This window comes from Asparagus officinalis, chromosome 8 (genome assembly GCF_001876935.1).
Source record: "Asparagus officinalis chromosome 8, Aspof.V1, whole genome shotgun sequence".
Classification (NCBI taxonomy): Eukaryota; Viridiplantae; Streptophyta; class Magnoliopsida; order Asparagales; family Asparagaceae; genus Asparagus; species Asparagus officinalis.
The window spans coordinates 32,581,852-32,591,045 of NC_033801.1; the positions used below are offsets into that span (position 1 = coordinate 32,581,852).

Below are 9,194 nucleotides of genomic sequence, written 5' to 3' on the forward strand. Positions count from 1 at the left end.
TTCAAGATACATGCACGATCCAGGAGTGGGTCATTGGGACGCCGTGAGATGGATTCTGAGGTACATTCGAGATACGCTCAATATTGGTTTGGTTTATGTGAGGGACACTACAGGTAGGTAGTTATGCATTGGTTATATTGATTCAGATTATGTCGGGGATTTGGATAAGCACCGGTCTATAATGGGGTATGTGTTTACTTTGACCCGTGCGCCGGTGTGTTGGAGATGTACCTTACAGTCGATGGTGGCTTTGTCTACGATGGAGGCGGAGTATATAGAAATTACAGAGGCTGTGAAGGAGGCTATTTAGCTTCGAGGACTTTTGGAGGAGCTTGGTATATCACAGAGGTCTGTCACTATTCATTGTGATAGCATGAGTGCTATCTATTTGATGAAGAATCAGTTTTTTCATGCGAGGACGAAGCATATTAACGTTCGTTATTACTTCGTTCGAAATATTCTTGAAGATGGCGATGTGGAGATTGTGAAAGTCCACACGAAGGATAATCCGACGGATATGCTCACTAAGATGGTTCTGAGCAACAAGTTTGATTATTGTCAAAACTTGTTGCACATTCATAATTATTGAGGCCGTTGATAGCCATTTGGATGAACTACGGGCGGCTTGATCCCTTAGGAGAGGGGGTACGTAGGCAACCATATTGGTACAGCCAAATTTGGTGAGACAACGCATTAGTGCCCATGTTGGTGTCAGCTCAATTTTGGGAATACTTCGCCGAGGTGGAGAATTATTGGATAATAGTATTCCTAATCTATTAGGATTCCTAATCTATTTTGGTAACATGAGGTTATTAGGATTCCTAATCTATTAATCTATTAGGATTCCTAATCTATTTTGGTAACATGAGGTTATTAGGATTCCTAATCTATTTTGGTAACATGATAACATGAGGTTATTAGGATTCCTAATCTATTTTGGTAACATGAGGTTATTAGGATTCCTAATTTGTTTTATTTTTTGTTTTAGGATTCCTAGTCTGTTTTGGTTTTAGGATCCCTAGTCTGTTTTGGTTTTAGTTTTTCTACATATATATGGAGATTAGAATCAATCATAATAAGTGAGGATAGTTGTAATCAAAGATTAAAGAGACTTTTGAGCATTATGAGAGGGAGATATTATGAGCAAGTTGAGAGCTTTGGTTGAGGGTTAGTTTGTGAGTTTTGTGATATTGTAACCCTTTGTACTCTTCTTAATTTAGTAGAATCTCCTCATCCTCTCCCCGTAGATGTAGACAATTTGCCAAACCACGTAAAATTGGTTGCCTCGCTATTTGTATGATTTGTAATAGCTTACTTAGGTTCCCTCGACAGGTCAGTCCTAAAACTGATGAGAGGAAGAACTGATATCCCACTTTGTTGACATAGTTTGCTTAAGGTTCTTATTTCCTTTGTTAAGCAAGATTTCCTATTGCGACCCAACTCTCTTGTTGTGTTGCTGAAATTTTCGCTACGCGCAATACTTAGACCTTAGCTATTATTGGAAAAGTGAATGGCGTAGGGATTCTACTCAAAAATAATGATCTGGGGAAATATTCATCTGTTTTTTTTATTTGTGTGTGTATATTAAGTGTGTCTAGAGTGTAACTAACTGGAAGTATAGTAGTAAATCATGTGTAATTTGCAACTCTTCCTTTAGAATGTATATTGCATTGTGATTAACTAATTTTATTGGCACTAGTAGAAAAACGATCAACCTAGACGGGAAAACCGTCTAGATTGCTCAAGTATCCATCTAGTTAGATCAAACTAGACATATTTTTATCTAGAAAACTCTAAATAGGATATTTCCGTCTAGATTGAGTCAACCTAGACAGAAATCCGTCTAGTTTGATCAACCTAGATGGAAAATAACCTAGACAGAAGACTAAATTTTGTCTAGGTTGCTTCCTAGGCGGAAATTCCGTCTAGTATGTCCATCCTAGACGGATTTTTCGTTTAGGAAGCATCCTAGACAGAATTTCCATCTAGGATGCTATATTTTTTTACAAAATCTACTTTACACGGCATATAATATCATATGTATATGTGCACAATATTACACAAGATCAAATAACATTCATATATCCAACACAATCTAATTATATTCCAATATTAAATCCAATCATATTCAAATAATACATTCACAAAAATACTAGAGCGATGCATAAATTGTTTACATAGATAATAACTAATTTTCTATTTATATATTTATTTACAATTAGAATGAAAGGAGATATATTTATAATTTTTTACATTCTTCTATTCTTTGCTCCCTGCTTGTGATACACTACCCCTTCTCAAGGGCATTCCAAATATGGATGTTCAGCTGCTTGAATTCTATTGCTTGTCCAATCACTATGTACTGGTTGTCCCCTCTATAAAGTAAATATATAAACAATTCATATATTAAAAAAAGGAAATAACTAGAGCTTGATGAACTTTGCAATATTACATATGTAAACTATTAATACGTATATTAAAATAAATAATTAAACAAAACTTGTTGATGAACTTTGTAATTTATTATAGTTTACAGCATTTGAAGTTCTAAAATTTTGTAAGGCTCTTACTTCATAGAACTTACTCATTTGGATCACTATCTGGCACTTACAGTTGTTCGCGGGAAAAATCGTTGCTTTCTTCATTGATTTCATTGCTATATTGAATAACAGTTTTTCGGTTACAAAAGATCCGGTCTTTTTTAGATCCGGTTACAATGAAAATCAAAAATAAAGAAAATTAAAAAAAAATTACAACTTTTTCTCTTTTGTCGAACAAATCGCGAGCTCCTGTTTTGCGGTCGCTCGCTTTGGTGGGTTGTTTGCCTGCGCCGGGGTTGTTTGCCGTGGACCACCGCGCGATCTAGATCCGAGCAGATCTACGCAGTATAACGGGTATTATTTCACCAAGGAAATAATAGCCGGAGGGATTATTTCACCAAGGAAACAATCGCTCGAATCTCGGGATCAAAGACCAAGCTTTGATCCGGAGTGTAACAACGTAGATCTGAGATCTCGATCCCCTCGAACTCCTGCCTTTTGTGATGCGGGTGCTCGCCAAGAATCAGATCTGGACGTCCAAGTCTTCAAGCCTTCAAAAACTCCAAGATGAGGTCTTAATCCGGCAGAGTTTCGGCTCTCCAAAAGTTCTTCCAAAAGTCCTCCTGATGGACTTGGTTGCGACGACTCGGCTCGCCTTGCTGGTTCGCCAATGCTTGGATTTGTTGGTCATGCATTTCTCTCATGTTTTGCATGGCCATCTGCATTTCGAACCTAAAGGTTTCCTGCTGCTTAGCTAAGGCGTTTTCAAGCATCTTGGCGATTTGTTCTGCACTTATCATAAGTGTCTCGCGGGGTTATCCATCGCTGGATACCGTATTATCTGATGCGACTACGGAGCCGGCATCAGATTCTTCATCTTCTGAAGGGCGTCCTAAAGGTTTTGCTGCTTAGCTAAGGCGTCTTCAAGCATCTTGGCGATTTGTTCTGCACTTATCATAAGTGTCTCGCGGGGTTATCCATCGCTGGATACCGTATTATCTGATGCGACTACGGAGCCGGCATCAGATTCTTCATCTTCTGAAGGGCGTCTTGTCCGAACCCTACCATCATCTTTGACCATTGTTCCTCTTCTTCGGAAACGTCTAGTCCTTGGCTTTGGCGCTTCCATGCTGAGTCTTTGGAACACGGAAACTCTTTCGGGAAACATTTTGGTGCAGTCGCACTCAGATAATACCGCCCGAATGAGTTTTGAGCAAGGACATTGAGTCTCTAATCTTTGAGGGCTCCTCTTTCTGGATTTGCTCGTACCTCCAGCACGATAGTACAGCTTGTCCGTTTGAAAGTCGGAGCAACCTATCGTGTGTTGGCACGATCTCCCAGGTATAACGTCATCGTCATCAGACAACAACGTTTCCTTCTGAGAATGAATTTCCTTCTTTGAGCTCTCCAGAGTCACACGCCTCGAAACGCGCCTTTGTGGGTGTGAATCTTCAGCGGGCTCCTGCACTTCGATGCGCAAAGTTGTGCGCTTGGGTGCCACGATTTTCTCCAAATGTTGAGGGTTGCGGCAACCCCCAGCATGTTGAATTGTTTGGGACTTCTTCATTGGCCCCAACCGTTCTTGAACTGGAGCTTTGCCTCGTTCATCTGGAATTGGACCGAGGCGCTCCAAGATTGACTTTCTCCTTCGGGATGATTCGGCATGATCTCCCGGAGTAGTTGCGGAAATCACCAGCGATTTAGGTTGATTCGCCGTAGTTTGAACTTTCGGCGGCTGCAGTTGTTGTTCCTTGGTCTGAACCGCCGCTTCAGACTTCGGCCTCCAAACCATACGAGTTGATGGCGGTTTCTTGACCACCTCCTTCTGTAACTTCCGACGGGCTTCTTCAGCCTTGGCCCGTACTTGTGCCGATAATGCGCGGCGTTTGCGGATACGCTCCTCCAGCGTCGTACGGTTCCGTTTGACCCGGACCCACTCCATCGTTGATGGCTTGGAGGAACCACTCTTCACTTGATGTTGAGGCTGTTTGCCTCGTTTGTTCTTCAGATCCGCATTGTAGCGGACCCCGTCAACGGACTCCATGGCCTTGGCGAATTGCTTCGCGAGGCGTTGACGCTGCCTCTGGCGAGCTCTCTTAGAGAGAGTCACCACGCCTTCGACGACGGACTTGACCTGCTTAGAGGCCGGTGTGACTTCACCCGACGCAACTTCGGCGTCGATCGGGGTGAGGTTGTCGTTGGTGGCTTCAACTTCTTCGCACCAACGGACTTTTCTCCTGGAGGAGAACTTCTGGAATTTCTTGGACTTACGGGGGGAGGTTGATCCAGATGAGGACACGTACTCCTCGTACTTCTGCTGGTCGAACTCATACTCGACCTCCTCCACGACCGGGATCGAGATCCGCGGCTGCGACGCTCCGATCTCGGCAGCGAGATCGGTGGCTCCCCCTGTGGTCGCCAGATTGTTCGCGGGAAAAATCGTTGCTTTCTTCATTGATTCCATTGCTATCTTGAATAACAGTTTTTCGATTACAAAAGATCCGGTTACAATGAAAAATCAAAAATAAAGAAAATTAAAAAAAATTACAACTTTTTCTCTTTTGTCGAACAAATCGCGAGCTCCTGTTTTACGGTCGCTCGCTTTGGTGGGTTGTTTGCCTGCGCCGGGGTTGTTTGCCGTGGACCACCGCGCGATCTAGATCTGAGCAGATCTACGCAGTATAACGGGTATTATTTCACCAAGGAAATAATAGCCGGAGGGATTATTTCACCAAGGAAACAATCGCTCGAATCTCGGGATCAAAGACCAAGCTTTGATCCGGAGTGTAACAACGTAGATCTGAGATCTCGATCCCCTCGAACTCCTGCCTTTTGTGATGCGGGTGCTCGCCAAGAATCAGATCTGAATGTCCAAGTCTTCAAGCCTTCAAAAACTCCAAGATGAGGTCTCAATCCGGCAGAGTTTCGGCTCTCCAAAAGTTCTTCCAAAAAGTCCCCCAAAATGATGAGAGTTTTGCGTCCGTCGTTCGGTTGTTTCGGTTCTTGTATCCGCTTCGTCCGTGATTCGGTTATGCGGTTGATTGGTCTGAAATCGATTCGTTGACTTGATTCCTGATTTGGCAGTAAATCGGCTTTGGTGTCTGAGTTCGAATCCGTTATATGGTTGGATGACTCGTTGACTCCCTAAACCGTTGGTTTGATTCCGCACGCGAGTGGATTCATTCCGTCGTTCACATGCGGTTCGTCAGCTTCGTAGCCTTGTTAATCCGTTTCGTTGCGTGTCACTTGGCTTCGGTGTTGTGGACCGACGTTCGTGCTTAGATACGTCGCCCGATTAGTTCGTGTTGAGCCGTGTTAAGGGATCTATAAGCAATTTTATATGCCTACAACAGTATCTTCATATTTTCTTCACTTCTATCTATTATTGTCAAATGGTACCTAGCCTGAAATAGAAATGTCCACAATGTGAATTCCTCTAGATCACAAGATGGCATATACAATAGTTAGAAAGATTGCCAACCTTGTCATTTTGGCTTGACGATGCAAATTTGCTTGAAGAATCCACATTCTTTCCTTCTTACAAAGAGAAGGCATCACAATCACAAACTTATAATTGTGTAACTGGTATCTATACTTTAAGAAATTCCTTAAGTAGTCAAAAGGCATTTCATACAAATACATTAATTTTAGGTAGCTACGTGTATCTACATAATAAACATCAAGAAGAAAAAATTTACTCTTTCTTATTTTAATTGAATGGCCATTTGTACTTGTATTCATCTCCATATTCACCTTTCCATCCACCCCCATTTTCCTTCCTCTCAGCAATTTCCTTCCTATCATCACTTCATCCTTGATTTGAAGCTCCTATAAAATTGTACCACTATATATGCACGAGGTTATGTTACTAAACCAATTGGTTTATGAACTTGTCAGGAGACAAGTAAATAGTTTCCCAAATTAGAAAATATCACAGGCACTAAGTTAAGGGTAAGATTCGGCGTAGAAGATAAGTGAAACTGAAAACGTAGAGAACAATTTAGGTTAAAGGCTCGATAAAGGCTCTATTGTTGTTATAAGCTGTAGCTCAGGACAACTAAAGAAAATTTATAAGATATCAGATACCATACCTACCAGAGCTCAAATATTAAAGCAAACTATGACACAAGAGTTCAATGACAAAACCCAAAGAAGGAAGAAGCCATCATTGATCAATCTCTAATTAATTCTAACTAAATCTAGATTGACGGGTGCTCAAGCTAGAATACAAAACACCGCCTTATATGACAAAGTTGGATAGGAAAACCCACACAAAATAAGGTGGAACAATCAAACACAAGAAGAAGTATTTGGAGTCATGTCAGCATAGTTCTGAAATTCTAAATTAAGGCTTCAGAAATGTTAGCTACAAAAGTCTTGGAATCTCCAGTCCAACATAAATATTATGTGCAAATGGTACATACTTATGCTTAAATTCTCAATCTCTATCTACAAGTCAAAACAACGAAAACATATATCCAAATTGTGCTAACTAAATCTCTATTCTAAATATGTATTGCCTTCATAGTATACTCATCAAATTAGACACCCTCACATTAATAAAAACAGCACCAGAATCATTAGCAATGGCCTTTGCTAGCATTGTTTTTCCAGTCCCTGGAGATCCACACAGTAGAACCCCATTCTGTAGACTAAGAACCTTCCCATGCGTAAACAATTCAGGTCTCCTCAGGGGAAGAATGACCAGTTCAAATAATTCTTGTTTAATCTTGTCAAGGCCTCCAGCAAACTCAAACTCAACATCAATATGAACATAATTTATAACAACACATGCTATCACACCCTACAAATATAATTAACATAAGCTGTCACAATGTCCATTCTAGGGTTTATGAAAACAACTGATTGAAACAAGAATACCAAAACTAATCGATAAAAACCGCCATAAATCCCAAGAAAAAAAGCAAAAAGGAATAGTAATAATCGAAGATAGAAGGAGTCCTCATACTAATTAGTGTTGATTAGAGGTCGGTCGAGCCTCTTGGCGATCTCCCTCTTTTGCTTGAGCACCTTCTTCGATGCAGCATGGTTAGGGTCAAGTTTACGGAATATGGTGTAGAGAGCTAGGTAATTGAAATCTAATCACATCTATGATCATCTCCAAAATCAAGTTCCGGTTCTATCATAAAAATATAAAAATTAATTGAAATCTAAAAGCAAAAATGCAAAGAAAGAGACAGAAATCTACTTAGCTTGAAGAATAAGATATCAAAGACTAAGATCTAGCTCTTGGGTTAAGATTTTTAGAGGAGGAATTAAGGCAGAGATAGGGTGGATCTTTGGGAAAGAGAAGCACCTAGAATAATTGATTTTTTGAAGAGAGGAGACGAGAAGACACTGGGGCTTAGACGATGGGGTTTCGACCGAGGTCGGGACAAGAAAATTGGAGAACGATAGAAGAAGAGAATGGCGGCAGCTATGGTTTCAGAAGTAGAGAAGCACAAAAAGAATGCCGGGTCTTTAGGAGGTGGATGAGGAGGAACCCAGAGATGAAGCAGAGGACGACAGCTCAAGACTTGAGAAATTTTGAAAGCGAAGGTTTTGCAAAAGTAACGAGCGTGTTTGAGGAAAACAAAAGGGGAAGAAAAATTTAGAAGAGGGGTTTGGAAATTTTAGGAGCCCGCTCAAACAAAAAATAAAAACATTGGCTAATTGAGCCATAATGTCGTACCAGAACGGGGGATTTAGGATTTGTCTGAGGGATGTTCCAAAGCATTATTGAACCGAGATTCGTTTTACTTGGTCAGTTTGCGTTGTTTGGAAGGCCCTGGTTGATCATAATTCTTTAAATAATCTTGGCTAGATCATGTCCTTGTCATAACAATCTTTTCTTCCTCCGTATTAGTAAGCGAGATTAATTATAGAGATTCCTCCTTGATGATTGCCGAGATGGCATTGCATGACTTCATCTCACGCTTGGTCTTGGGCTTCTGAAGAGTCCAACACTCATCTTGGAGAATATCATGATGCACCCACGTCATTTCTCCTTTTGTTGTAGTGAGGGGATTAAGCCTTGGCTTTGTAACCTTTGTTGGTTTTGTTAGTCATAATTGACCACTTCCATCCTTACAGTATGAATGGGGCCAAAGACATCTTGGGCTTAGCTTTTGGCATAAAGCCGAATTGGAGGGACCACTTTCGTCCTTACTCAAGTTTGAGCTTGAGAATCCTTGATTTGATAAAGGTCTAGATTCTATCCTTGAAGATGTAGCAGTTCTTCATCACGTGTCCCAACGTTTTGTGATAAAGAAGGTAGTTAGGGTCATCGGTCTTTTCGACTTCTTCAGGGCATCGAGATTCAAGAAGCTTCAACTGATTGCCCTTATTGAGAACATGGTAGATGGCTACTGTATGTTCATCTTTAAAAGAATAACTATGTTGAATATTCTTCCTTGGTCTTCTTTTTTGGTCGTTAGGGTTTTGGACCTTGACCGTGAAAGTCTCTTTGTCTTTTAATTGGGAAGTTTGCCCTTGTTTACTTTTGCTGCCCTTAAAGTTGGTGCGAGGCTAGAATTTGTTGAAACGTTCTAATGACTTTTCTGCTATCTCAGTTTATTCCATCAAATCCTTCCATGTGTAAGCTGTAATAGCACCCATATGAGCTTCTATCCATCTCACAAAATTATGTCGATA

General features: G+C 40.8%; 1 long non-coding RNA gene across 2 annotated transcripts; it reads right to left on the bottom strand.

Moving 5' to 3' along the window:
- Positions 5,890-8,216, bottom strand: LOC109822836. Of its 2 annotated transcripts, none has more exons than XR_002242281.1 (3): positions 7,510-8,216; positions 6,022-6,074; positions 5,890-5,944 (listed from the first exon to the last, which is right to left on the bottom strand). It is a non-coding gene; the product is annotated as an uncharacterized LOC109822836 (long non-coding RNA). The 2 variants fall into 2 exon arrangements; XR_002242280.1 differs by having other exon boundaries at positions 6,022-6,077.